Source organism: Ambystoma mexicanum, chromosome 5p, assembly GCF_040938575.1.
Source record: "Ambystoma mexicanum isolate Mex_15411 chromosome 5p, UKY_AmexF1_1, whole genome shotgun sequence".
NCBI lineage: Eukaryota > Metazoa > Chordata > Amphibia > Caudata > Ambystomatidae > Ambystoma > Ambystoma mexicanum.
In genome coordinates this window covers 351,703,445-351,730,194 of record NC_090930.1, presented here as the reverse complement: position 1 = coordinate 351,730,194, position 26,750 = coordinate 351,703,445, and positions in this window count along the sequence as shown.

Below are 26,750 nucleotides of genomic sequence, written 5' to 3'. Positions count from 1 at the left end.
TTCGGATGTCTGCACTCCTTTCTCCATCCCTCCGACTCCCTCTATGCTCTCCATTCCGATGGTGGAGGCACAGATTTCTTCCCAGGGGGTCAACTTGATGGGTGATTCAGGACCTCCCCCGGTGGCTGTGGCAATGTTGCGGTTGGCAGAGAGTATGCTGCGGACGCGTATCCGCAGGTCGTCCCATCGCTTTCGGCATTGCTGTGGGGTGCGGGGTGCGGTCCCCACCGCACTTACCCGCTGTGCCACCAGAGCCCATATGGCCTTCTTGTTTGCAAGTGCCGTCCTGGTCATTTGTGTGCAGAAGACGACGGCAGCATTCTCCTGGAGGGTCTCTGTTAGCACGGTGAGTTCCTCACGGGAGAAGTGGACCTGCCGCTTGCGGTCGCACGCTTTCTTCGCTACTTTTCCCATTTTTCTTGGTTTCGCTAGGGTGGATGACGGGTTGGGGTGTGTCTCAGGGTAGTGTTTTTAGTGGTTGTGTGGTTTTAGTGGTTTTATAGGTGTACGGCGGGATGTTTCCCGTTCCGGGCCCATGTTTTAACTTCCGTTTCCGTATATTTCCGGTCACCGTACTTTCCGGTAGGCGCACACTGCGGTGTCCGCTGTGATGGGTGGCGGTATTGCACCTAGGGCGCCGTACGGCGGCGGTGTGGGCCGTTTTGGGGTCATTTCCGCCATCGCGGACTTTGCACTTCCGCCATGCCGTGGTGCTCGTGCCCGATGGGTCGGAATGGGCCGCACTTTGCTCCTTCGTGCAATGGCGGAAACGCTATTTACGCTGTGGCGGTCCGGTCAGTCACTTTCCGCCAGGGTCGTAATGAGGGCCATAGTCTTAGGCGACCTCCTTCTTTAGGGACGATTACTCGGAGTGAGACCTATGAGGTTGGACCAGATTCTGGTTTAATAATGCCGTTGTTAAGCAGTTGGTTGAGTTCTTCTGAGACTGCGGCCTGTAGGTGGCATCCTACTCTCATCGGATGTTGTGGGACGGGTAGGACTCTTTTGTCGATGTGGAGTTTGATGGTGTGTCCTTTCAACTTGCCTAGCCCTTTACAGAGGAACATGAACCTTGACACAATGGTTTCCATCGTAATGAGGGCTGTTGGTTGGTATCCCTCACTTACCATGCAAATGTCCTCCCTCGTGGTACTCGACAGCGCTGCTGTCTCTATCACATCATCCCTCTAGAAGCAGATGCCGATGAGCCCTAGAACTGATGCAGTGAGGTAGCTCAGCAGGCAATGTCCTTTTGTTGGGCTCCTGAGGACGTGAATGCTTGCAGCTATGCTGAACCCTTTGTGCATCAGATGGCGCTTAAAGAGTCCAATGGAGTGAAGGGGTTAGATTTGAGAACCACTGGAATATTTTTGCGTGTGACTTGGACAGTACTGGTGTTTCGTGTATTTGTAGGAATTCTTGCTCCCCCATGATGTTGACGGTGGCACCAGAGTCTACTAGGAAATAGAACTGTCTATCGCCGATGTTGACAGCTATCCTTGGTGCCTCCTTTGCTTCTTTATCATCCAGGATGAGGTTGACATACTTATCCTGAGGGTATTGATCATAGTCATCTCTGCTATATAGGGTTCTGTACGGTTGCTGTTGGTGGTGCCATTGTTGTGACTGAGTGGCCCTTGGTCATATGATTGAAAGTACTGGGAGAATTCTTCAGGTAGGTGCTCTTCTACCGCTCTTATATATCGTCTCAGCCTTTGCTGGTATGGTCTTGGTTGGTATGATGGGTATTGCTGGACTCGATTATACATCCTCTCGGGTGATTGTGGTGTTATTCGCCGAGCGGGAAAGGGTATGCCTTCTCTGCAGACAGATTGGAAGAGTCCTACTCTGCCATAGTTGCTGCACCTCTGAGAGAGGGCTGTAAATGTTCCTAAATGGGGAAACGACATGCCGCACCTGTAGCACTGCCTTTGTATTTCGGGGCCAGGTGTGTTTTCCCGTGAGTGAGGCGAGGTACCTATGTCTGCAGGCCATTGGATTGCTGCTGCGAGTTTGTGCTTTTCGCTCTTCACAGGGTTGTTCCCTTTCTGCACTTCCACCCTCTCAATTATCCTGGCCAACTCACTTACTTCCCCTATGGTGAGCGGCTTTTTTAGTAGTTGCTTCTTGAGTGCTTGGGATAGGCACCCTTCGATCAGTCGCAACCTTATTGCTTTGTCCAATGAGAGTATGTTGAATTGACAGTGCGTCCCCTTGACTCGCAGGGTGAGTGATGAATTCATCCACTGTCTCTTCGCTTTGCTGCATATATTGATTGAACATGTATCACGTGTAGTCGTGATTGGGCTCAATCGCAAGCTGTCTGTTGAGGGCGGTTATCAGTGAGTCTTAGGCCAGTTTTTCTGAAGTCCAACTAAGGGCTTAGTAAAACCATTCAACTGAGGCCGTACAAGACTCCACTCTTAGTATAAGGCTGTACAACCTGAGTTCAGGGTAGCGTAGACAGAGCAGCCAGGCTTATCTTAAGAGGGAGAGAGGGCAGTAGACACAGTACAAGGGAAATTGTAATGCAAATGATCCAAATAAACACTCAAACACTATGTATTGTAAAAATAAAGGATGTATTTAAATACAGGTATGCCCAGATAAATCTAGGGGTAAGTAAGTACTAACACATTATATGAAATTGCAGTATAAAAACACAACACTATACTTGAAAGCACAAAGACCCAAGTATAAACCTTATTTGGAACACCTAACCGTAGTTCTAGGGAAGTCAAAAAAACCTTATTATACACATTTAGTATAGGTCAAGCTTATTCTTTGGGAGTAAAAAACCAATGTTACTTTCATATTACATTCAGTAATACAAGGGCAGTAGGCCCTTCCAGTTGTACAGTGACTCTTGGAACAAATCACATAAACAGCCAACTTGACAATATACTTTTGGTGAATAGTGAAACACTTTTCCTAGGTGCAGTAAAAACCTATAACTACTTTTGTCATAACACACAGTTATACCAGGTGAGTAAAACCTAAGGATGTAATATGCAATTACAGATGTTTTTGAAATCAGGGAACCCCAGACTGAGGTAAGCAATGACTATGGTAACTTGTTTTGGATGGCACACAGCTAACACAAGGTAAGTAAAGCCCACATACTTTAACTTCACAATGAAGGGGAAAGTAAAACTCAATGTCACACTTTCCTGAATAGTTGTTCTAGGTAGTTAACAACCTAATGTAGACTTATTAAGGACAGTCTAGCAGCAAGTCAGGGGAAGCAAGACCCAGTCGGGGGACACTAATACAGTTATCCTAACAGGACTAACGTTTTGATACCAACAGTTGGAGGACACTCATACAATTACCCTACAGGAATAATCTGGGGAAACCAACACATTACTTTTGTAAAGAGGCACAGCCTAATCACAGGACAGTAAAATGCCTTCACATCTACTTTCTATTAGACTGGCAAAACAGTGGCTAAGGAAGAAAAGATGTTAACCATACTTTTAAGAATAGTGTATCACACATCCAAGATCAGTAAGAACTTTTGTAACTGTTCACTCTTAGAATTACAGTTACCAACCAACTATTTACAAGTAAGTAAAACACTTGATTTCTTTTCTAGGCAGAAGTCCCAATCGCTTCAATGTCTTTCCCTTATTCTTGGAACATGAGTGTTCTCAGTGGCAGAAGGGGGGTGACTAGGACTAGCGACCAACAGGCAGTGTTAGAAGAAGTTCTTTAGTAGGAAATGTCAGAATTTCCTTAGGAAAACTGGCAAACAGGTGAGTACTTTACTTTAGAGTTAGAAGAGCGTCCAGGGGCTTCACAGAAGACACCCTAGCAGGATTCTAGCAGTGGGACTGGGTACACTGGACGAGGGATCTCCCAATCACAGAAAACACCCCAGGACTACACAGAAATCCCAAAAGGCTTAAGGTAAGTATATACCCAAGCCAACACAGTACCGCAGCAATGAAGAAGAGATTGCAGCAGCAGAACTTCAGGAACTGCAGCCAAATACCTGGTCAATGGATTCCTTGACCTGGAGAGTGAACACAAGACCCCAGAAGGGACTTTGCATCAGGGATCGATGAAGAATGCTCTAGGCAAGATTTCTCTCATGGCTGAATGCACGGTTCTGCAGATTTGGCACCTTTTCAAGGAGCACAGAAGAAGACAGAAAATTGCGGTTGAATTCTCAACGTTTTAAAGGTCCAGCACTCTTGTGAGGGGACGTTTCAGACTCGATTCATGTCCCTGGAGATTCACCAAGATGCCCACAAAGTTTCAGCACGATTCGGATTTCGGAAGATCAGGTAACGCACAGTGGATGGAGGTCCCAGGTTATTGGGGTATTGCAAGAACACAAGGTCGCAGCAACCTGTGGGATGGCTCAGAATGCAGGTCTTCTTGAGTCTAGTGGGTCTCGCCAGGCTCTGGGTTCGGGTCGTCGTTTTCGGTGACCCCAGGTCGATTGGAGCGAAGGGCTACAGCAGGCTCCAGTTACAAAGCAGGCTCTCCGGTCACTGGAAATCATCTCTGCCGCTTTTCCTTTATCATCCTCTTTGGTTTTCTGTTCTGGTGGTCGACATGACTTCAGCTTCCAGGATTTCATTATTTATCAGGAACTACAGCACAACCTCTTCATTCTCTCCCCACATTTTACAAGAAAGGGGTGTATGGTTGTCCAATCAGGACAGCCAGCCCCCCAATGGGATTTGTCCCAGTTGGAGCAAGGCGTAAGACAAAAGAGGGGGAAGTTTTGGACTCCTCCCCCACTTCCTGTGCTAACAGACTGACTGGAGCCAGGGCAGGGTGTCAAGGGGACTACTGCCGAAGACAAAACTCACACAAAAAAATGTCCTACCCTGGATGTCAGGGGAAGGAACAAGAAACAACAAGAAATACTAAAATGGCAGCAAAAGAGCACAGGGGCCATTTTGGAAAAATGCGCACCCTTAGGTGCCTTTACTGCAGCTGTGATTACAGCCCATGGTAAAGGGGCACCAAATTAGTAAAAGGTATCACTGCCACCAGCCATTAAAGGTAAGCTTGTCACTGTAACAGAATTGTTACAGTTTTAATGTGAAAGGGGATACATTGTAGCTCCCCAGCACTCCACACAAGGGGCCTCATTACAACCTTGGTGCTAAGTGCACTAACTTTACCACCATGGTGTAAACTCCGTTTACACCATGGTGGATGGCGGATTTACCGCCCCATTCCAAGGTGAGTGGGGCGGTAAATCCCCATTTCCCATTTTCCCTTCCCCATTCCCATTTTTGCCCCATAGGGCATAATGGGAGTGGGGAAGGCGCTAATTACGCTGCCGTAAATTACGGCGGCGTAATTAACACCATGGCAGGTTAGCGCCATGGATTTTAACGCCTGCTAAAAGCAGGCGTTAAAATCAGAATCAGGCGTTAAGGGTTAACGGTGGCGTTAACCCTTAACGCCTGAGTTGTAATGAGGCCCAAGGTGGGGTGTGCTTGTTTCACAGAATAAAATGTAAAAGGGATCCAAAGATCCTTTCTACCCTTGGGAACTGTAGTTCACTCAAGGTTAGCACAAGAAAGTTAAATGGGGAGCCCCTAGGGCAACCCAGCAACAACAGGCACTTATTGCCAGTAAGTTGTTAAACATGATAACTTTAAAAAGACACTATGGAGAGTCTTAAAAATGACACCCATAAAAAGAGTTAACGATTAGGTGAGTGTGGAAAAAGATTCCCACTCACTGAGGTATTCATGAAAAATATCGCACTAGAAAAGCAAAAGGTTCTGGGTTTAAACCAGGAAAGGAAGATTTACCAGCTCTGTGGAAATCTTACCTAACTGTGAGGCACAATCGTGTTGCTCCTCTAGGTGAATGGTATTTATAAGTGTTTTGATCTCACTACTAGCAACGCTGATAAACATGTTTCGGAGGTTTGGAGAATTGTCTTTGCCAGCCGTCTTGATAAAGTTGTCAAAATCGTCTAACCATTCGACCCACTTCGGCCCTTGTTCGCTTGCGGGGTCATGGCAAATGTGGACGGTATGCGCCATGCCCTGGATGTGGACCTGGTAGCGAGTGGTGGACAAGTGTGACTTTTGAGCTTTGTGCACTGTGCTGAGTGCGGGCCTTTGCGAAACAATGGTCCAAATGAAACACGAGCTGTCCCTGTGTTGGGGGTATAGCTGCGCTGCTTTCAGTGCACGTGGCCATGTCTGGCCTTTGGGGCTGTGCTTGCTGCCCAGTGCCTGCTCAGCGTGTTGTCCGTGGGCTATGAGGCCTGCTGATGGCACCTCCCCACTGGTGTGTACCTGGATGGTGGATGGGCCTGGTTTAGATGGCCTTCTGCAGCACAGCAGGAACAGGGAATTGGCGGTAGGAATACAACACCTCCTCTTCACACAGTGTGCCGGACGGGCTCTTGAGTGTGTAGTGATCCTTCATTTTATTTATTTATTTATTTGAAGTATGCTGGCGAAGTTCTTGTGGGCGTGCGGGTCATCAGGAACCCTGTGAGCATCATGGAGAGGGAGACGCTGTAGTGATATAGGCGAGAGCGCAGCGAGCGTGGGCGGTGCAAGCACCCACCTGCTGTCTCTGTATGCTCGCTGCACCAGATGGAGTCAATGCCGGCCGCTGGCGGGCTGCCGCGCGGCTGAGGGAGGGGGTGGGCTGTGTTCTGTGCTCTGGCAACCGAGGTTCTGGAGGCATGACGGACAGCTGGATTGCTGTTGCGTGTGGATGAGCTGGTGTGGAGGTGCACAATAGGACACTGGAACAGCGATGGGGCAGGGTGGGATCACCCGCTGTGTATGGAGGAGGACTCCGGGCCACGGGAATGGCCTTGTCGCCAGTTGTTAGGCTGGATGGCCTATGCAATGGAGGATGCGACACCAGAGTTTAACAAACGTCTTCTTTATTCAAACAGTATCAAGGAACGGGACCTCTCTCTCCCCTCCCTGCTCCCATGTCACCCCCACGTGGTCACTGTCTCTTCCAGGGACGTCATTTAGGGGTCGCCAGAGGTCGCAACTGTGACCTCTGAGGTCTCCCTTGCGACCTCTGTGGTCTCCCTTGCGACCTCTAAAAAGAAAAAGAAAAAAAAAATCTTCTCTTTTTTTTTTCTTTTATTTGTAATGCGAGCTCCTGGGCTGTGGCCAGCACCATGTGGCTCTTTACTTCTGGAGCGGCTGGCTTTCTTGTTCAGGCCCCTTAAAAAAAAAAGGAAAATAAGAAAAATAAGAACAGGAGTGCCACAAGTCTAACATTTTCAGCACTGACCCTAAATAAGAAAGAATAGGAATACCAAATAATGTGTCTTTTTCTGGAATTCTGTACAATAATTGGTAGACTTATTAAAGGTTTACTTCAGGTACACTTCGGGGGGTGAATCACTGATGTAGTCTGTTCTTAAACGCCTCAACTCAGCCTTTCATCCTTCTGAGGTCGATAAATAAGTACCAACACAGGTTGGGTGATATTGGGTGTATATTTTTTTTTATATGAAGCGCTTAAGCGTAAGTACTATATAATAACACACCATTATCATTTGGTCATGGACGTCTGCTTGCATTCACAGTAATTTGGTAATATGGGCAAATACACACTGATCTTATCGATACATATGGTGATCCAGTCTTGTATGAAATGTACATCACATTATAGTGATATTGTAACCATATTTTCCGTAGTGTACAATGCTATGTGATGCCACTTCCTGTTTTGTCAAAGGGTGAAAGGTCGTGTTCCATCGCTTCCTGCGATATCACTTCGGGGTGGGGTCAAATGACATGACTTCCTGTGATGTCATCAGGGGGTCAAGGGTCGTGTGATGTCACTTCCGCTACCCCTGGCATTTTGGTGAAATGACGTCCCTGGTCTCTTCTCTTTAAAGGTGCAGTGGCACTTAAAACCGCACATGCTCTATAGGGTGGAAGCATGTTTACAAGCTGAGTGCTTCATAGACCGTGATGGGGGACTGCATGAGCAAGGCTCAGGAAGCTTTGATTTTGACAGGGGCAGCAGTTGAGTTTGGGTAAATGGGACTTTCATAGCAAAAAAGGTTGACCATGCGTTTGACTGCAAATGCCTATACTACCAGATATTGAGAAATGACCAATTAGATAGACGAAAAGGGAAAATAATGGGACAGGGATGTCAATGTGAGAATCATGCTGTGTTCCCATCAGGAAACCTGTTTTCACACGTGGCAACCTACCTGCTTTGTCCTTTCGGTATGCTTCCCACTCGTCTCTCAGTGAGCTGCACATGTAATGCAGGAGAAACTAGCATGCGGTTTTAGTATTATTTTTTTTGTAACTGGTGGATGGCTGAGCTCTGTGAAGTGAGGGTGTTGTGCTGTTCTCGGGGGTCCTTTGCTGTTACAAATTCAGAGCATGTACGTTTAAGGCAATAAACATTTATATATAGAGTATGGGTGATGCTTGTAACACATGTATGCATCCCCTAGACTGCATCAGAACGCCGAGTGGGGCTAGCTATGGCAACTGAGGAAGGGGAGATAAAAGTGGAAATGAGAAAAGGGATATGTAGAGGGTATTGTGCAAACATATTATGTGTGTGCTGTGCTCGCCCAATCCTACTTTTATTGCATTGGGAGACCTGCAGTCCTTGATTCCTCCATTTTAAATCCAACACAACAACTCCCATAATGTAACTAGAAATAAAACATTATTAGCACTCCATACTGGGGAAGGGCATTAATGCAGTACTAGACTTTTGTCATGTTGGACATTGTCTGTCTAGTGCCTCGGGGAGTTGAGAGGGAAGTGACGCGACAAGGGAAGGGCAGTCTAGATCAGCGCCATGAAGAATAAATACGTGGTATGCCCATAAGCCTGAGTCTGCGCCTTTTGTAGTGTGGCGGCGGCATGCAAAGCCGAGGTCATTGAGAGCAATGCAGGTCGAACATTACACTGGCAATGAAGGGAGTGATTATCCACACTCTCCTTGCTGAGCGTAGGCAGCTGGAAGTGCCCGCCCCTGACTGCTGAGACGGAGCCACACTGGAGGAATCCAAATGTCTGACAAACTACCCGACGAAGCAGCAGTGAGAGGGACGTGCCTATAACTCTTGACTAGGCTGTCTGGAGGACGGTGCTTGTGACTTACAAGGAGGCCGTTTCACACACATGTGTAGCTCAGAACTATGCTCGTGCCCACAGGCGGCCGTGAGGAGCTGAGGAAGTTCACACGGTGACGCACGTGGCAATCAGAGTAGGGAAGGTGTAGGGTAACACCTCACAACTACAGGACACAGCAGTGGCGCACTATGGGGGATCTGGCAGAGGCTCAAAGGTTATGCCAGTCAAGTGGTGAAGATTGGGACAAAAACCAACTAGGAAATAGTGATGTCAGACCCAGATATCCCACCCACTCACCCATTAACCCCTCAACACAAGGTTCCAACAGAGTGCAGGAGTCCTTGGCAGTACAGTTGCCTGGTGCATTTGACATTTCTGACACTAGTAACATGGGGCCATGAAGGACAAAATGGATCATAGATTTTGATTTGTATGTGGGGTCACAGGGCCTGTGGAGGACGCAAGACAACCATGCCTATTGAAGTTAGCTGTAGGTTCTGCCATGAGGGACATCCTCAATGAGCGGCCCTCGGACACCATTGAGACTATTCAAAACCTAAAAGATGCACTGGCTGCGTACGTTTCTCCGCACAAAAATGTAGACTACGAAAGGCACATGCAGCATCATAGTACAAAACATATAAAAAGGAAACCATGGATGCATTTGTAATGAGGCTACGCACAAAGTTGAAGCACTTGTAATTATTCAAATATTGAGCTGCTTAGATCCCAAATAATAGCGGGATGTGAGTCTCAGCATTCCAAACCAAAATGAATACAAAAATCCAGGATGCTAGAAGAGATCTTGATGTTAGCGAGAGCAGAACTTGCGATAGATTTCCCAGGTGGAAAGTTTCAACAACCCCAAAGGAGCCGTGGCTAGCCACCCCGACGCGGTGCACCGGCTAAAGAAAGAGAACAGATTTCAAAGTGACCCAATCTGCTATAAGTGCAGATATGAGTATCCGCACAAAGGGACATGCCCGGCAACTGGGCAATGATTCCTCTTATGCGGATAAAGGACACTTCAAATCAGTTTGTTGCCTGGCCAGAGAAATGGGAAAAGATGGAGGACGAAACACACTTGGAAGACCCATAACAAGAAGCAGCTGCACAGCTGCACAGGTGTCACAAATCACTGCTTAAATACATGGCAAGCAAAGAGAAGGAGGGAGACATGAACCAGATTCCCAAAATGAGAAGCCAAGGAAAGAAAAAAAGAGAATGAAAGATATATCAAGTGGCCTCGACCCGACCAGAACGCAGCACCAGACGACATGTAAGATACCTAGTGAACAAGTTCTGTCAGACACCGAACCAATTTCCTCAGAGGGACAACAAAGAAGAAAGGGGTACCTCTACACCGTAGGAAATAAAATAGTGACAGAACACAGTCCCGACCTGCTGATGAACCTAAATGAAAAACCGATGGAGTTCTTAACAGGCACTGGCGCCACTGTAAATGTCATCAATGAACTAGCATATAAGGCCTTACCAAATATGACCCTCCTCAAATCATCAGACATGGACATAAACCCCTATGGGACCAAGACACCCCTAAAATGCTTTGAACAATTTGATGTGAAGTATCGGTACAAGGCGCAAGAGAAAATAATTCCAATCCATGGGATCTCTACGACAGCCAAATGCTGTTGCATCTTAAGCTTCAGAACAGCAGTGGACATGGGTCTCGTTCATGTATTTTACAAGCTCATGGTCCAGAAATACAACAACACTGTGGACCAAATCAGTCAACTACACCCAAACCTATTCAAGGGATTGGGAAACAATGCAATTGACAAATTAAGTTACACATCGACCGAGAAATCCCACCAGCACAATCCCACCACAAATTGCTGGAACAGGACATAATTGAAGCAGCCATAGGTCCAACGACATGTGTGTCCCCCATAGTGCCAGTGCCAGAAAGGGTTTGGATGCCATTTGCATATGTGTGGCTAGGAGAAGGCCAAACCTAACCATCAAAAGAGAAAGACATTTGACTGCACGCATCTCTGACATGATTCATCTACTAAATGGAGCCAAGGTATTTTCAAATTTGATCTGCAAAAAGGATACCATCAATGGGTTCTCAGTGCAGAAAGCAGAGACATCATGATCTTCATGACACACCTGGACTCTACAGGTAAAAAAGATTAAGATTTGGTGTGTCGTCATCAGCCAAAATATTCCAAGCCGAGATACACACCGTTATAAAACACATACCAAAAACACATACCAAACTGTGTAAATTACAGTGACAACATCTTGGTTTTTGGCACCGATGTAGAGAAGCACACCAACACCGTCCCCAGAGTCTGCAAGGCACTAGACACAGCCAACCTAACTTTAAACAAAGACAAATGCGTAATCAGGAAAGGAACACTCCGTTTCTTTGGACACATATTCTCTGAGAAGGGTAAGACTCTGGATCGGAAAAGGTAACAGCATTAAATGAAACCCCATCACCGTCAAATGTGTCGGAGCCTCAGTCATTTTTGGGGTTGGCAAGTTTTTGCACCCGATATATTAAAGACTTTGCCACCATCAGTGAGCCACTGCGTGCTCTCATGAAACAACACACCCCATTCAAATGGACTGCAGAATGTCAACAGGCATTCACAAATATCAGAAGCTGCATCGCACAGGCGGAATACATGGCATACTTCGACGCTGCACGAGAATCCGAACTTACGCTGCGTGCCAGCCCAGTGGGACTAGGTGTGATATTAGCTCAGAAGGACAAGGACAACTGCCCAAAGACACATTGTGTCCTACGTGAGCAGATGTCTATCCACAACAGAACAGGGCTACTCCCAGGCCAAGAAAGAAGGCCTGGCAGTCATATAGGTTTGCAAGCAATTTTATTTGTTCTGATACGGAAAATCATTCACGGCAATCACCGACCACCAGGCTCTACTATTTCTATATGTAAACCCACAAGCAAAAATGCCACCACGCCTCGCCAGATGGGGCTTGAGGCTACAGGACTTCATGTTTGACATTGTTCACAAGCCTGGAAAGAACAACAACCCAGCAGACTTCCTATCAAGGTACCAGAGAGTGGGAGACACACCAAAACCCTCAGTGCCAGAAAGATACAAAAGATACCTGATACAACAAGCCATTCCCCAAGCGGCCGACCACGTTTGCCTCACTTGGAAAGTGGACAATGACCCTGCATGCCAAATTGTCATGGAAGGAGTAAGATCAGGCAAATGGAGGAAGGCAAAGGAAAGGGGTTGTTTGGAATCTGAGAATGTGTGGAAAGACATTCAGAGTATGCTGCTGGTACATTGAGAACTAGTCTTATCAGAAGAGAATCTACTCTTGAAAGGTAACAAATTAGTCGTACCAGCCTCTTTGAGAAAGCAAGTTCTGGACATCGCTCTTGAGGGCCACCAAGGTATAGTCTCCACTAAAAGGATGCTAAATCAAAACGCGTGGTTCCCGATACTTCACTCCATGGTAGAGGAATTGCTGTGAGCATGTTCCACTTGTTGTCTCATCACACCCAATAAGCACCCTGAGCCACTGAAAAGGTCGGAACTCCCTAAGGGTGTCTGGGACGTAGAGGAGGCTGATTTGTTTTGGTCCTATTGAGGGTGGGAAATATGTACTGGCCATAATGGATGAGTACTCATGGTTTCCAGAAGGGCAAATAGTATTCACCATGGCAGCACATCATGTCATCCCTGTGCTAGATTGGATATTCATGGCGTATGACATAACACAACAGGTCAAGATGGACAATGGGCCCCCATTCACGAGTCAAGACTTTAAGAACTTTTGGGAATATTTGGGATTCCACCATTGGAAAATACTGCCACTGTGACCACAAGCCAATGGCATGATTGAACAATTCATGGGAGACCTGAAAAGAGCTCTCCAAATTGCACATTTCACTGGCCAACTTTATGAACAAGTGTTACACCAAATGCTGCGTGACTATCAGAACACCCCACACAGTTCCATGGGAAAATGCCCCGCGGAAGCCATGTTGGCAGAGCGTCCGCACGTGACTACCTCAACATCAAGACAAGAGTAGTCACCCCAGTGGTGATCAAGACCTGCAACAAAGAAACACACAGGCGAAAGAGAAAATAAAGAACCATGCAGATGACAGGAGGAAATCCAGGGACTGCTCGCTGGAGGAAGGGGAAATAGTGACCGTCAAACAGCCTCAGACCAGCAAACAAATGACGGTTTTCCATGAAGATCCTCTCATCAAAGCTACATGGAAGAGTTTGATAATTACTGCAGAAGGGAATTGACAGAAAATTATGAAGAACTCATCACACTTCAAAATGGTGACGATGATGGAAGTGCCAAGGAGACGTTGGTCATGTGAGAGAGTGGACAGTTACTCATTGGATGAGTTCTTTCAAGGTGATGGAGAAGACTCTGATGTGGGTGAGACCCTTGAATCATCAGGTAGGGACCTGCATGAACTTTTGGAGATGAGTGGCCTCAGGCCACAGCGAGCGAGAACAAAAACACACAGACTTACTGAAGAGATGTAGAGGAGACGCCACGTTGGTGTTTAATTTGGGGGTGAGGGTTTGGACATTGTCTGTCTAGTGGTTCAGGAGGTGGGTGGAACCGTGGAGAGGGGAGAGAAGTGGTGCAACAAGGGAAGAACAGTCGAGATCGGAGTCATGAAGAACAAAGACGTGTTATGCCCACACTCCTAGTGCACGCCTTTTGTAATGTGGGGTGCCATGCGAGAGCGAGGTCTGTGAGAGAAATGTAGGTCAAACATTACAACTTTCCCACTCGTTCCTATCTGGTGCTCAAAACCTGTTAGAAAGTTGCCCATAGGTAAGGTTCCACATTTTGGAATACATGAAAAATTGAGATAGATCACTGGTGTCCCGGTGTGCTATCGACATCTGACTTCCCAACATCTATTATTGAGGTTTCAGTAAACAGCACTTTGGTCTCCGTGATTTGATTATATGGGTCTATAATTGCATGCACGTCCAGAAAAGCACATCATGCTATGCTAATCTTGAATATTGTCCACATTATTTCCTCTAATTTTTAATCCTAGCTGCCTAAACGAGGCAATGTTGTGAGCTTGTGCTCGTCCTGGCTTTTTAGCTAAGAGCTCTTTGCACAATGGAGCTTTTTCATTTACGTTTTCTTTGTAAATGTGGACCTACAAGTCTGTTTGCTTAAAAAGTAAAGTGTCTAAAGTTGTCACCCAAAACATGTCGATGGAAAAGAAATAGGTTTGCCATGGTGGCAGGAGCAGAGACCCGTAGGATGAATTGTGCCCACCAGGCAGAGCGCAGACAGAAAATTTATCACAGAACAGACATGTATGCTTTGTACAAGTCTTGGGCACTTCGTCAGAGGAAGCAAGAAGTGCTCTCATACAATTAATAACACATTTTCTATAGTGCATCATGCCAGAGTCCTCTCACTTCCTTTCTAAGTGCTGTATTAATGGCATATGAGGAGGGACACAAACCCTGTCAGTGCTTGGTTATTTGTCCAAACTGGGCAAACTAATTACATAGTATACATTCCCAACCAGTTCCTGCCCCTCCTCACCCAATCAAGCCTTACCACCAAATCAATCTTTACACCCGAAGTGGCCTCCCGGTTTCCTACAAAGCAGTCTTCTGGGAATTAATGATTTAATTGGAACTGGAGCTGTAAACCTGCTACTGGTATAATAGAAATGTTCTTAACTAGGTTGCCTTCAGCCACTCGATTTATAAGAACTGTGTGTGTCCTTCACTGAAGTTCTGTGAAAAACAAGCATTGTCAAAGACAACAGTTTTGGCTTGTGTATACATAATAGGCATTTGCCAGACACTGCTATTAGATGCTGAAGTAATCACAGGATTTTGCACCTGCTACCATCATTGGCCAGTTAATGCTGCTACGGCAGTGACTTGCAAGTGCCTTTCCCATTCCAACACAGGCTAGCATGTGAGAGTTGTTTATACCAAGGCAGTCATCTGCAGGTTGGAAAACGTATATTACAATATGTTATTGCTTCAAGTGTAAAGGCATTCAGATAATTACTGGGCATTGTTATAGAATACAGATACCAGGTACTTGCGAAATGGCCCCATGCGTGGCTTCTTGCTAATGCACTTGTGTAGGACAGGGAGTGCAGTGTGGCAGAGTAGTTACCCGGAACCTTTTTACCTGCACTGGAATTTTGAGGGGCAGGAGAGATGGCACTGCTGGCTTCCCTGCTGCCATTGATAGTAGATTTAAGGGGTCAGGTAGTTCAGGGCAGCGTAAAGAGGATTTCCCATTGCGTTGGTTGTCCTGACCACTGCCCTGAACTTTCTGCTATTAAACAGTGGGGACAGGGAGATTAATTACTACCCTGGTAGTCGTACTATGGGGTGGGAAAGAGACTAGTACGCTGCTTCTTTTTTCAGCACGGCCGATTATATTATCTATGTTTCTCTCTGATGGCATCACACTAGCGGCTCCATTTAAGTAACTCAATAGAAGTTGCTGGGTTACTGCCGTTGACCTTGCTTGCATCAATGTGCGGTAGGTTTGTTTTCATTTTACCCTTTTTGTGGGCCTCTGATGGAGTTGTTCGGGTATGGGCATGTGTGTGTATGTGGGTGATATAGTGTCGGGTGGGGGAATATATTTGTCTGGTTGTGTGTTGTTGATATCTACCTCAGTCTTCCTTGTTCATTCCCACTAAGTGTTGTCCTGGGTAGTCTCTCTGTTTTCATAGTCCTTTACTGCTCATTTGCCTGCATTATATGGACTATAATATTTTGCCCCCACCTGCCCAAGCACCTCTCATTCTGCACCCCTATGCCCCAGAACCTCTCCTTCAGTCCCTCGCTGTCCTCATTTCCACCAGCACCTTTCCATTTGACTCTTGCTGCCCCCACACCTCTGCATCAGCCCATCGCTGCCCCCACATAGCACTCATATTGCTTAAGTTAATCTATAAATTATTTGATCACTAATCTTTCTTATAAACAGTGGCCACTATAACAAGATCAGGCTGGGTTATTTGGAGTCTCCATTGGGCATTGGGCAGTGTCTGGTAGGGGTTGCTTGGGTGTCACATGGTGGTGCTTGTGTGGCTGAGGGGACGTGTGTCTCTGTGGTAATGCATGTGTCTGAGATATTAGGAGTGTGTGCAAATGAGGATGTGAATTTGGGATTTGGATTACCTTGGAGTGGATGTTTTAAAGTGGTGTTTGTGGTTGTCCAAAGGGATGTGGTGTGGTGTCTAATGAGTTGGAGCGAGGTAGGACTACATATGGCTAAGGATTGTTTAATGGGATGAGGATGTCTGTTTTCCTTCTTTGGTTGTCTGAGGAAATGTGTTAGTGTTGTATGTGTGTTTGGGGTGGGGGGGTGTTTGATGAAGAGTGTATGATGGAATTGAGTGAGTGTCTGTACAGTGTAGTGTAAGATGCAGTGAGTGTGAGTGCCTGATGGCATAATGTTTGAATGTTTGATTTTGGTGTGCAATCGGGTGGGGATTTCATGTGGGTTTATTCAGGGGTCTATTGGTGATATGGTGTGGATGCCTCCATGCCTGGGTTAACCTCTCCCATGATGCATGAATATCTAGCATGTGATGTAAGCTGAAGGCGATGAGAAGCACCTGTGATGTGTCAGATGTAAACTTTGTGTATCGATGGGTCAATATCTGATTGGGGTGGTGGGTTTATGGGTTGTCTGAAGTGGGTGTGTGGTTATCCACCATACATTTCAGAGATATGCTATGCAAGACCCCTTTACAAAAAGTTTAATTAACATTAACACCATTGAGTTGGGTACTGATAACATCTTTTACAGCTCTTACACAAGGGAGGTTTCCACCATGAATCACTAGATAAAAAGGTCATATTGTTGTTACTTATTAACTTGAAATACTGGAGAAGAGTTAGATGGGACTTTGTTATGGGTTATCACTTCAAGGACCCACAGAGAACTATCATGTTGGAGTGTAGGTGATGTTACAATTCAGGGTGCTGGCAGTTGGGCCTCAATGGTACCTGATGAGGGTGAACAACAACCCGTTTAATGTCCGTCTTTGTTCAGATCAAAGCACGTTCCCAGTAACTGTTTACTTTATCCATGCTATTCTATGCCTACCCCTGCTTTAAAGCTAATAGTCCAGCGTTATCTCTGGACAACACTATGGTCCTTTTAATCTTTTTTTTACTTGATTATGATAGTTTGACAATAGTTTATCAGGACTAGATACCCAAGTCAAGCTCTTCCACAGCCGATATCCACTGTCTCCCATTCAGTGCATACTTGACACTTTGCAACTTGCTCGTGTCTCCACTAGGCATCTCCAAATTAGATATACCAATGTTAATTGGGTACTAGAAAGCATACAATTATCAAGTGAGAGGTGGTATGTAGCTCTGTTTAGTGTAAGGTAATTGGTGATTGTGGAGGTGAGTCCATTGGTTGGGGAGCTGTGAGGGTTTGGGATTAGTGAGAAGTCCTGCTGGTCTGTCTTTGTAAGAGGTTGAACTGTTGAGCTGCTGAGACATGGACATTGGCCAACTGAAATCAGTTGTAGTGGGTGAGGGGAGGGATTGCGCCTCTTTTGTATGACTGACTACTTTTTGCTCTATGTTTTTGGTATTATTTCATAGAGACCAGTGACTGTGGATGTCTATGCACACTACCAAATCAATAAGCAGGCAAATGTCGAAGATCATTGAAATCAAATTCCAGGTAAATTGATGCATATCTGGGGGATTACTAAGATGTGGGCAACATGTGGTGACTTTTGAAGCAGCATGTTATGCTTACTAGGAATCTGAGTTTATTACCAGCACTCTTCTTGCTAAGTTCTCCCTCCTTACACACCCCTGGGATAACTGGTTGACAGCAAACTCTCTGCAGCCATCTTTATCTTGCAGGTGGGCATCATCTTCTCTCCATCATACACTGCAGAACAGGACTTGCCTCTAGACTAGGCCCATGCAATTTGCGGCTATCCAACCCACCCATCGGAGCAGGCGTGGACTGGCCTATAGTGAACTCTGGAGATTTCCTGGTAGACCTCTGCACCCTGGGTCTCTTTTGTGTGGTAAGTTTTCTCATAGGAAAAAGGTTGGGTTTCCTCAAAATGCGTAAAATGGGGCCACTTTGATAATTATCTTTTATTTTATTTTTAAATATAGTTTTTTTTATTTATTTTTTTTTTATTTAAAAGTTGTTTTAATCAAGTATATCTTGATTTTTCAACATACAAAATTAACATAACGTATTTAAAGTTAAAAAAGAACATATTATGAAAAATAAAATTGATATTAACAAGAATTACGTCCATATGCAGATTTACATAGTTAATAACAACAAACTAATTAGATACAGATTTAAACCTAATCACTTTAGACAAAATAAGAGCATTCAAAAAAAGCAAGTAATAAAATAAATCCTGTAACTAAAACCTGATTAGTGAACTTCCTTCAGTGTGACTTTGCACACTAACTTTGCCTTTAAGTCCCAAACTATACAAAAAACTCAATATTGCATATCTAACAACTTTCAACTGACTATTAAATAGGAGAGACCAGCAACGTGTTTGAGACATGGTCATGTACCCAGTAAATAAATGTTCAAAATGCACAATTCTTTTTGCTTGCAAACTTTGGCATTCAACACATAAGTGTTGCATTGTTTCAATGGCTAATTGACAAAACCGACACAAAGCATCGTCTTTTCTGATAATTCTGCGATGGCACAGAATTTCTTTTACGGGCCAGATATTTAATCGAAATCTTAAATAATCATCCCGCTGTCGGGAATGTGGGAACATCATTAGGTAACTTTCTGTTTCCCCATAGCGCTTTAAGGCAAATGGGTTTTTCTTAAACTTTTTGTATAGGAGACATGCAGATCTTGTTTTTATCCAGTCATCCTCCCATATCCGTTTTTTTGCCTTAGTGGGATTGCCTAGCAATAGTGCCATTGAAAATCCAATATTAATAATGATTTTTTCTGCTTGATTTCTCCAAGACACTGCAAATGGATCATCAGATCTTAAAAGGTAAATAGCAATCATTCCTAACAACCCAGGCTGATTAACACTCAATATGCATTTGCGATACAACGAGCATAGCCTCCACTTGTAGATGGCATATAAAGACAGGAGTCCTAGCTCGTGTCGCAGGATGCAAATGGGTTCTGCCAATGGGAGGTTAAGAACACGCTTCCAATAGCATCCTTCCATAATGGCCCAGTATTGATATGATTTTCCCAAGACAGCCTCTGAACCATAAAGAATTACCGGAATACATTTTTGTCTATAATAAACCAATAATGGTACTATTGAAAACTTACAATATTTACTCCTTATTAGTCTGCTTTGTGATATAGCCGTCGTTAGACGCTGTTTTAGATGTTGATGATTCGCATTCTTATCTGGTGAGTTACTTATGAAGACCCCCAAATAGATGTAAGAGGAAACTGAAGACAGGTTGACATTTTGTAAAGGCCATTTGTAGATGGCTTTCCTTTGCATGCTTTTGCCAAACTGCATAACCTTTGTTTTACTTAAATTAAAGGAAATACAGTTCTTTTTAGTGTAGGTATCCAACGCACACAAAAGTGCCCGTAATCCTTTGGGAGTCTTTGAGAATAACACCATGTCATCAGCATAGAGTAGATATGTAACATTAACCCCATTAATTTTGGGTGGATCTGCCACAGTTTTACTGAGGTCTACACCAATGTCTGAGATAAAAAAAGTAAATAAAGCAGAAGCTAGCAAACAACCTTGTTTCAACCCACATGCAGTCTTAATTGGGTCAGACAATAGTCCCTCACTAGAAAGATTGATTTGTATCGAGGTATCTGTATGTAAGTCAATTATCCACTTGACAATTGACCAGGGACATTTTTTATCCATAAGTTTTTTAAAAAGAAGTTCACGGGGAACAGCGTCAAACGCCATTTTAAAATCTATAAATGCTGCATAGAGTGGCTGGTGTTGGTGGGAAGCCTTCTGAATAATACTTGTAAGGGTAATAACATTTATAGTCGTCCCATTTCCAGGCAAAAATCCTGTTTGGAAGATGTCTCGATAGTTATTTTCTTCCAACCAAATGTTAAATCTATTCAGGATTAGTCGGGCGAAAATTTTCCCAGGACAATCCAAGAGTGCTATGGGGCGGTAAGCAGCTGGGTCATCACGCTTCCCTTTCTTAAATATGGGCAGAATGATGGACTTCTGCCAAGATTTAGGAATGACCCCTGTCGAGATGACTTTGCTAAAGATCTGATGGAGGATCATTGCCCATTCTTGTGGGTGATCTTTAAGTGTACTATTATGGAGACCATCCGGGCCTATTGCCCTCGAGCGACTCAAGTTTTTAATACATATCAGTATATCATTGACGGTGATGGTAAAAAAATGGGACCAGCCTAGGGAGTATGTCTTTGGAATCAAGTTCGAGAAGGACGATGCATAAAGCTTTTCACAGTAAGTTTTCCAGATTGCATTTGGAATAGCATTTATTTGAACAGCATCCTGTGTTCTATGCGTGGCCTCATTTAGACAAGCCCATATACCACTAGTGGATTTCTTAATAATCTGGGACATCATGGTTTCCCCATTTTGCTGATAGCGCACAGCTCTCTGACCCTTTAGCCATGTTCTATAGGATGCTTTTAATTTTGTTTTCAAAAGCAAACAATGGATTATAGGGACACATTTTAAATTACGTAGGTCTCTTCGCAATTCAGCTTTCTTAGACTGTACTATTGGGTCAAAGGGATGACAATGTTTATGACGAACACTCAGGTCTGGCAGTTTTACCTGCTTAAACAAGTGCATTACTGTAACATAGCAGTCCGTTGACCCAGAAGACCCAAGCAGGGCCTCATGCAACTGTTTTAGTCGATTTCTATTCCATCTCACTCGCGTACCGCTGTTATTTACAAAATTTGGATAGGGATGGGTCTCAACCATAGGCGAAATTACAGATGATGACCTTGAATATCGCATAGTTAGCTTATTATGATCACTATGGTCGGTTGCAACCACTTGCATAGATTGTACATAATTTAAAAATGTCTTATGGACAAAAACATAGTCAAGTATTGCCCGTTGTGACCCTCTACTCCATGTATACTCAGCAGGGATATCCCCTACGATGGCACCATTCAGCATTACAAATCCTCTCTCGTGCATCATATTTGTCCAAGTTAATTCATCATCATTATGTTCAGTATAAGTTTGTGATAACAAATGGAGATTTAAATCCCCTACTATGATGGTTTGACAAATGTTACCTTCAAAAGTCAGGCGATCGAGAATCGAATTTAGTGACCCAAAAAAAGATTCTGCGGTCATATTACCTCTGCTCCAATAAATGTTGACAATAACCAAAAGCTCACCACCTCTCTGGAGTCTAACAATTTGAAAATATGAGGATGGAGAGACTAATTTTTCACTTACAAAACCTGTAGCTTTCTTGACTGCAAGCAATAGACCACCACTGGGACGACCTCTGTGATGTTGAATGGCCGGAGTTATAATTACATCATAGGACGTCCAGATGGGGCAGTCAACAAGCCAGGTTTCCTGTAAGGCTACCAGATCATAAGTTGCCAAATCTCTACTAGCAAGGTCAAATAAATGCTTATGTCCTCTCGTATTCCACGAGAGTAGGCTACCTGTACCGGCATTATATTATGATCTAGCAAAGTAGTCCTGAAATGCCACCATTCGTGGAGCAGAGTTTACAATCTGATTCGATTCTCTATTCTTGGTAGACTGATATGTCCTGATTTGAGCTTTGTCCATCACATTATTTGTTATAAAAGGGTCTTGATACAAATTAAAACCCAATTCATATAGGACTGTTTTAGATTGCTACAATATATTCATTGCAATTGTCGATTGAAGATGGATTCTTGCTTCAGAAGGGTCATTTGTATTAATAAATTCAACCAAGGTTATATCTGTTGATGATATATCAGACAGGGACGGGATTTCACTGCATATGTTCAAAATGCTAGCCCGATTTAATACATATTTGGGATAAGGGTCTTCGCGACATCTGATCACTAGGCAATTAGACTTGGACTTGACTTGTGGTTTATTACCATCCTTGAAATTCATATTGTGGGCTTGAGCATTTGTCTGGAAACAAAGGCTTGATGGCATATCATTTCCTTGCGCTATTCGATTGCCCAACTGCGCCGGACCCTTTAATAACTGGCTCACGTCAGGATAACGCAATGATTGCGTACCTCCAGCCCCTTGGCAACTTTGGCTGGCTTCGCCGATATAAGCTGCAATCGAAGATTTTATGATATCTCGAATGTCCTGGGTCTGAATGGCAGCTTCAGGCCGCGACATCTGTTCATGTATTTGCGAGATGCCATGTTGTTGGGGCAAGGAAACACCCGAGACATCTACTGATTGACGGGGCAGGGCTGAAAGCTCGGTTCGGCCAGAAGAGTCAACTTGCAATGGAAGAAAGGGGCCTAATTTTGTATTCACATCATTTTGTAGGTGGGATTGACTAATTATTACTGTTTTTGGATTTTCCACTAAAGCAGAGGTCTTCTCCACATTAAAACCCTTAGTTACCATGGAACTTACACTGTTCAAAGGTTCGGTAGAAGCCCCGGGTATGTCTGACATGTATGATTTGATGGATGTTCTAATTTCCTCTCTGAGTACCGCTAAATTCACTTGACTCAGAAGCCCATCACTCCCACCCGTGGGTGGCCTGGTCTGTATGTCAACTTGTCCCACATTACATGGTCCTACACCATCGAAGTTATTATCACTGGGGTCAGTATTATTTAATGTTTTTGAAGAATTAGTGCACCGTGCCGAGTCTTGGGCACCCATGCCAGCTGAAATATTGACCAAATCGTCCAGGGGCCCATAAGGCATGAAGGTTTGAATAGCTTCTTTGGGGCCTGATTTTACCAAATTATTTACCAAATATAGTTTTTATTAACATTTTTTAAGGTTATTACAAGAAACATGTCATTTCAATTTGGTACCATTCCCAGAAAAAACGTTCAAACAATAACCCTCCCCCCCCCACTTCCCCTAGCCAGTGAACAGGTGCCTTTTTCAAACTTGCCTTGCAGGGACGCATTGTGCATTTTTTAAGTTCGGGCTGTCAAATAGATTAGTGCACACATAGTCTAGGGCTCAACCTAGCAACACCCCGTGAGGGGGCGCGTGCCTCGTACAACGGATACCTATGAGGTCCCCAAATTCCTCCTGGCTCAGAACCCAAACAGGCCAACAGATCAAGGGCTCACCCCTCAGGTCGGCCGCTCGTACTTTTCAAAGAAGGGGAGCCAGAGTTCCTCAATGTTATATCTGGATTCATCCAGGACATGGGTCAAAAATTCCATATCGTATATCGTCCGAACCTTCGCAACCCATTCCCTCTCATCAGGCATGTGCGGATTCCTCCACTTCTGGGCCAAGCAGCTCCCGGCCGCCACGAGCATGACCTGTAACATGTGGCCCTGGGTGTCCTCCTGGTCATCACCCACCTCGATGCCGAATAGAAGCAACCAGGGACAGAGGGGCCTAGAAACACCATCCACCCCCCTGATCCAGGATAGGACCTCTCCCCAATATGACTGCACCCTCGGGCAAGACCACAACATGTGCATGTAATCCCCTTTTTCCTTTCGGCATTTCCAGAAGTGTGGGTCGTAACCCAGGATCATTCTGGTTATCAACTGTGGAGGGTAGTGCCATCTGTGTAAAACCTTTAGAGCTTGGTGTCTGTACTGGGGGGAGGTCGTTGAGCGGTGGGCCCGGATGCACATTTTAGTCCACCTTTTATCATCTATTGCCGTGCCCAAATCTTTTTCCCATTGTGTCCGTGCTGGCGGGGGATCCCTGGGTATCGAGAGCAGGAGGAGCTTGTACAAATGGGATATGACCCCCCTGGAGCCCCGTGTGGAGTTGACCGTTTTCTCGAAGTCCGTGAGTTCTCCCTGAGTGTGTCCCCCCATGAGGGTTCGGAGAGGACTCCCTTCAGTTGAAGGTAGCGGAAAGGTGAAAGCTTGCCCAGCCCCAGGGCTTCCTCCAGATCCAGAAGGGGCATGAAGGAGCCACCCACCCACAAGTGGCATGCCCTAACAAGGCCCGCCTCGTACCACCTCTGATACGCGGTCGGCTCCGCCACCTTGGCTAGGAATGGTGGCGCCCAAATACAACTTAATGGGGAAGGCCAGGTTGTGAGCCATCTGTAGTAACCCAAGTCGCACTCTGTTCTGATTGGCCCAGTGGTGAGCCGCCTGGCTCACCACTTAGCATGTATGAGTGACAGCTAGGCTGTTGAATGGGGGTTTTTCTGCATAAAGGCAGGGCTTTGGGGACTGGAACTTCAGAAGTCGCCACAGGACCTAAGAAATCCGAAGAGGGGAGAAGCTGAGCCATTTGCAATGACGACACCACCGGTGGAGCCCTTCTGCAACGACCTCACCACTTTCCCGACGACAAGAGACATGCTGCTATAAGAGTCTTCTCCCTTTGAGCTGGTGGGGACAACCAGTTTGCCATTCGCCTTCCAGGACGTCCCTTGGTCGAATCGCCCGTGCCAAGCACCCCGGCGGCTGGATAGCCAAGCTTCACCACTGTGACCGTGAATAACAGGAACGCACCTTTTCACCGACAAACTCTTCGGCTGGTCTCTTCCCTGGGCAGTGCAACGACTCCAAGTTTCCTCCTCGATGAGATCTTCTCTTCCCCTGGTCGAAACCACGAACTGCACCCGCTGCCAGGAACAACTGTCACCGCTGGAGCTTCCTCACTCTTTAAGGTACTGTGCTCTGCCTGGCCTTAACTTTCTGCGGATTGCTAAAGGTGACCCTTAAATCCTTCGCTTTCCAACTGGGTTGGCCCCAGACTTTACCTTTCGCATCAAACCAACCTCCTTTGAACATTTGAGTGCTTTTTAAACTGTGTGATCTTGGGCACATTTCGCCTTGCTCAATTTAAAGTGGGCCTGGCCTATGAACTTTGGCTCTACAGTAGACTCTGCCTTCACTAACTTGCTGTGGTCTTAGAAAAGTGTTAGGAACTGTTTTATTTTTATGACCTGCCTTTTTCTCTCCCGTTAACTTAATTATTGGCGTGCCATCTAAGTTACGCGCTCACATCTGTTTTTACAAATAGTGGTGTTTTGACCTAGACTTGTCTAATAATTATTAAGGGAGGTGTGTATACTTTATCTGACTGTGTTTGAACTTGCTTTGAATTAGAGCGCTTAGTGTATTTCCTAAAGTGTGTTTTAAAATAAATAATTATATACTTTTGATACCACGCTCTGGTCATTGTTTGCTTGCTCTACTGTGTTTTTAGCCCTATCGTGTATCCTCTGTATACTGCCCTACTCATCTTGAGAGAAGTCTGACTGCTCAGCCACAGCTACCAGGTAAATCTGGGTGGTACAGACGGCTACCAATTGGGTTTACTGCTTACTCCTGTAGTCTTAATCTTCTTGCAGTGTTCCCCAAGGGAACTGCACAGGATTCTGCCTAACAGTGTACACCTAGCTCAAGAGCAACGGAGTACTGTACATGAGTTTGTGGAACAGGCAGGCCTTTAATAATGGGTCCGGTTAGCTGGTAGAACCATGGACAGCTTTATTTAAGACACACCTAGGAATTCCCAGAACTGTTGATGTTTTAGTTCTTTCATCAATTGTAGGAGTATTGGAGCAGGGCTGATTTCTTCCAGAATCGTGCTCCAGTGTGCCAGAGAATAACAGAAGGACTGTTTCCTGTTTATTTTTTTTTATTGTTTTACCTGCTGCCGAGCATAACAGAAGGACTGTTTTCTGTTTATTTTTGTTATTGTTTTACCTGCTGCCTAGTGTAGTGTCTGGCTTAGCAATGGTCTGGCTCCTAGAGGCGTGTGTACCGTCTGAGGTGCTTATTTTGTCCACAAGCTAGTAGACCAACCAGGCAGTAGTTGCCGTGTAAATGAGATAGGGAATGTGATTTATTGATAGGATTGATGTGGCTACATTTTTTAGAAGCAGTGAGGAAGCACGCCTTGGCATGATGGACTGCTCTGAGAAGAGCCAGGTGCATCACTCAGAGCCTGGCAAGATGGGAATACCCACATCAACGTGTGCAATCAACCACGGTCCACACATCCTGGAGAGGGAAGAAGGGCTTCATCTCACTGAGCAGAGTTCCTGTTTGTACCACGTGGTCTAGGCATTGTTTTTGATGTGCTGTTGAAAGGAGCAGTGTTCTCCATGATGAACGAGAGGTTTTTGGAGGAAATGGCAAATTGGGAGGGGAATCAGTCGAGGTGCATATCATTCAGAAAGCCTTGCGCAGTTTCATACTTGGAGGGAGGCAGAGGATCATGATTTCTGATTTGCTCAGGGTAAATGTGCCTATCGCCCATGTTTACATGGTGTCAAGCCATATACAGAGGCGACTGATGTTACAGGAGTTGTTTACTTTAAGGTACAGCTGATTGTTACCGGTGTACTTGGAAGCCACCTGTCTGGGTCATCAACAAGTGCCCCCAGTGCTTCCACTGAGATCACTTTTTAGAATATTCTTTTTAATCTATCTCTGTCTTCAGGGACATCAGTGAAAGACATATATTTTGTTTTCTATTTCCAGGACACGGCAAGCGTTTCACTCCGAATAGAAGGTTTGGCTTTTGCTCTTTAGTTTTAGTTGGAACGG